The 4,439-nt window shown below is 38.9% G+C and overlaps 1 pseudogene; it reads right to left on the reverse strand.

Annotated features, from left to right (window-relative positions):
• Positions 1 to 1,345: 1,345 nt before the first annotated feature.
• Positions 1,346 to 2,023, reverse strand: LOC146234369 (uncharacterized; annotated as a pseudogene).
• Between the last annotated feature and the right edge of the window lie 2,416 nt (positions 2,024 to 4,439).

Genomic DNA, 4,439 nt, shown 5'->3' on the forward strand with positions numbered 1-4,439 from the left:
TCATATTTTTCTTATTTCTATCTAATAATTTACTGTAGTAATCATGCTTAGCTATTTGTAAAATAGCAGTTAATTTATTCTTATATTTTTTATATTTACTCTCTACCTCCAACGATCTATGCTTTATGAAATCTCTATATAGTTTGTTCTTTTTTTTACAGGCATTTTGCAATCCCATCGTGATCCATGGAGCTTCTGAATATTTGTTTTTTCCAGAGAACATTTTTAATGGACAGTTTTTGTCATATAATAATTTAAAGATATTCAGAACATTTTCATACGCTTTGTCAATATCCTCTTCCTACACTACTGACTCCCAATTATGTTTCAATAGTTCATCTTTGAACGATTTGATTGTTTCTTCTGTTCTTACTCTTTTAACCGCTGCTCAATTTTCTCCTTTTTTCATATACAAATTGTCACAAACTACAAAGACTAATATGCTGAGTTATTAATCCACTTATTGTATTGTTATCTAATATATTTGTAAATATATTATCTATTAAAGTGGCACTGTTAAGTGTGATCCTGCTGGGTCTAGTGATTCTGGGAAAAAGGCTCAAACTGTACATGGTACTAATGAACTCTTCAGTTGGTTTATGATTATTTGAGTTAAGTAGATCTATATTAAAGTCACCACAAATGAAAAAGACCTTCTGAGATGAAACTGTATATGTTTGCCCAAACCATTCTCTAAATATGTCCATATTAGAACCCGGAGCTCTGTATATACAACTAACAATAATGTTTTTAGTTTTTCCCATATATATTTCCACTGATATACACTCAAATACATCGTTAGTCACTCCGGTCATGTTTTCTACTATTTTATACTTAGGTTTCTGTCCACATACACAGCTACTCCTCCACCAGTTTTCCCCTCTCTGTTGATATAATTGAACTCATAACCCTCCAGGTCAAAGTCAGCCCCCTTCTCAGAGCTGATCCAGGTTTCAGAGATGGCAATAATGCTAAAAGTTTGTTTAAACTGACTCAGACAGTCTTTGATACTATTAAAGTTTGCATATAAACTTCTGCTGTTGAAGTGTATGATTGAGAGCTTATCGTCTACTTTAACTGTCCTGTTGTATTGATCCGTTGTATAATAGCAGCAGTTATCAACAATGTCATTGAAGAAGTTATTTTCTGGGTCTATATCCTCTTCCATGTCCTGACATTTATAGTCTGTATAGCTAAATGTTTCCAGTTCCCGTTTCTCGGCACCAACAATCGTAGGAGTTAGTGTTGTGTCCATGAATGATGAAGACATATTACCTGTAACTTGTGACATGGTGACAATGAGTCGTGCGTGATATCACTGTGATCCAGATGTTCGTCAAGGAATTCAATCGTATTTGTCCAACTCCGTGATGTCCCGAACGACTAGAACCTTCGCCTCCTCCGGTGTTCCATTCAGCTTAATGAAGACCTTACAATTCGTGGTCCACGTAGACTGGATCTTCTTCTGCTTCCTCAGGAATCGGGCCTTCCTCGCAATGTCAGCGTTCTTCTTGGTCAGGTGCTCGTTAATGACGACATCTGACCCTTTTAGCAACCTTCCCTGTTTTAGGAGAGCAGATTTGTGTCGCCGGTTACTAAATCGCATAATAATGACTGGTTTGTCATTATTACTTCTTCTCGGGAGCGGGTGGCATGCTTCCACAGTGTCACAGTCCAGCCGTATCCCCTTGGACAAGAGGAAAGAGGCCACCTGTTCCTCCGTGGAGTCAGTCACGCCAGGCGATGGCTCACCAGTCGGACCGGGCCCTGCCACCGCGCTGGCAAAAGAACGGGGCTTGACTCACAATCCGGTGATGATTACATCGTTCATCCTGGTATATTGTTCCAGATCTGCCACTCGGTTCTCCAGAACATCGATCCGTTTATCCTTTTCCTCGTTAAGAATCCGCAAAGCCTTCACCTCTTCTACCAAGTCCAAAATGGACTTCTGCTGGAGTCGGATAGCCGAGGTTTCCCCAGAAAGAAAATCCAACGATTTCTTGATTTCTTCAAGATCTTCCATGGCTGGATTCTTTTTTGGTCCCATACTGACAACAGGAAGTCGAACTTCGGTAGCATGTAAAAAAAAAACGAAAAAAAAGAATAAAATCCCTTCTGATTCTGATTAACATCTATGTATTACATTAACTTATATTACAAATGCAATATTGTGAAGCAGAGCTAGAAATGGCTATGCTAGCTACCATACTGTATCAAACAGTGTATCAAACTATATTGTTCCACTTAACGTTTAACCTTTGTCTGTTGAAGTAACTAAATGGGACTTAAATGGGAAAACGTTTTTTTATTCATCAGCCCACTCACAATTTACCACATTAACAACACTTATATTTGTAGTACTTGATGCAAGTTGAATCTAACCATTGTCACCAGCAACTGTTCAATAGAAAAAAATAAAACAGAATATACAAGACAACCAACTGCATTCAATAAAACATTTTATTGTACAATATGTCCAGTGTTCTTCCACTCCTTTTGTTTGTAGTCATCCGGTGATCTAAATGTCTGCAGTTCACAAACCTCAGACCGCAGTAGTAGATGCATCTAGTTGAGCTAACTAGATAGTGAGTGGACCTGAAATTCCTGCCGAGCGTTGCTGGACGATAGGGGACCCAAGGCTTAATCTGCTAGCTCTAATCAGATGTACTATAGTATAGGCTAATAAGAGCAGACTCTGTAAACTTTGTATGCCAATGAACACCAATAACTAGAACTAATTTGACAGACGAACTTCTGGTTATGTTACACGTGCTCTCTAGCTACTGTAGCTACAGTGAAAGTGTTGCTTAGCTCTATGTTAGATACTAGACCAACAGTCTAGCTCTAACTGCATTTAGAATCTAACAAGCTATAATCTTACGATACATTTTATCTACAGTTGGCTATATGAAATACTACTAATAAAAATTTATATGTGGTGGTTGAAATGCTGGATTCTCATCAATTTACCAGCTAACTTGCTTCGGACCCCCTAATTTGCCATTCATTGTTGCTAACTCTACTAACTAGGCTAATAAGAGAAGACTAACTTTGTATGCCAACGAACACCAATAACTAGAACAAATTTGACAGACTATACTAGTAAACCAACGGACTTCTGGTTATGATACACTTGCTCTCTAGCTAGCTACAGTAAATGTGTTGCTTAGCTCTACGTATACAGTACTAGACCTACAGTCTAGCTCTAACTGCATTTAGAATCTAACAAGCTATAATCTTACGATAAAATATAGCTGCAAGCAGCAATGAGGTGGCCAAGCAGTCAAATGACCCATAAAACACTTTAGAAATCCTCAGAACAGGGTTCTGAGTGTATGCAGCAAGTTTGGTGTGAATCCATCAAAGATTTGCTGAGCTACAACCCAACCTCCTGTTTGCTGGCTTAATGGCACATTTTGATTGCTTGTACCGGGCAAACGGTTTTGAAAATCAAAAAACCATGTGATCGTTTTTGTAATGATTGCTCTGAAGATAATCACTGCCAAATTTGGTGAAGATTGCACAACATGTGTAGGAGGAGTAGGGAAAAAAACGTTTTTCAATTAATTCAAAGGCGGCCGCATCAATTCGTCAATTATCACAAATTATGAGTCACACACGGGATGTCCCAAGATATCATGAGACAAAAGAATCACTTAATAAAGGCAAATAAGTCAATAGTGATTGGCCAAAACACATTTTTGCTTCCTGCGGCCACGCCCAGTGATCACATGACAAATTGTGTAAATATCCTCAGAAGAGGAGTTCGAGTCATCCAACCAAGTTTGGTGTTGATATCTCAAAGATTTGCTGAGCAAATCACTTCCTGTTTGACTGCTTTTCTGCTGAATTTGATGTACCGGACAAAGGTTGTGAGGATAAATTATTTTTGATAACTTTTGTGAGGCATGGTCTGAAGTTAATCTCTGGTCATTTTGAAGAAGATTTGACAAAAATTGGAGGAGGAGTAGGCTTTCAAAGGTTTTTGATAAAACCGGAAATTGCAGAAAATCTATATAACCGGAAATTGACGCCATAGGGTGTGTTGAACCATAGAGTTAATATAACTAGAGACAGCTACTTCTGTCTTCCAAGATGGCGTCCCCATTCATTTTTATGAAAAGTGCTCAGTGGTGCAGTGAGGCAAGCGAGAGCTCCTAACGGACCGCGCCATCTTTCCAGACCGACTCGTCCGGTCTTGCGCAGAAGCTTGTTCCTAGCTCCAAAACTCATGCATGCTTGCAACTAGCTGTATACGTCATACTTTGCGACAACCAGTCGCGAGCTTGTGAGCTGGAGCTAAGGCATTGCAGAAAACTGTCAGAATGTGGTAGAAGTCCGATCAAGAAGCAGATAGCCTACATGTGAACTTTACGAAAATCAATACTATTAGTACTGTAGTATTATACGTGCAGGGCCTATACGTTGTTCTTTTTGCT

The sequence above is a fragment of the Hypomesus nipponensis genome, chromosome 23 (genome assembly GCF_054491055.1).
Source record: "Hypomesus nipponensis isolate SF chromosome 23, ASM5449105v1, whole genome shotgun sequence".
In the NCBI taxonomy this organism is placed as follows: Eukaryota; Metazoa; Chordata; class Actinopteri; order Osmeriformes; family Osmeridae; genus Hypomesus; species Hypomesus nipponensis.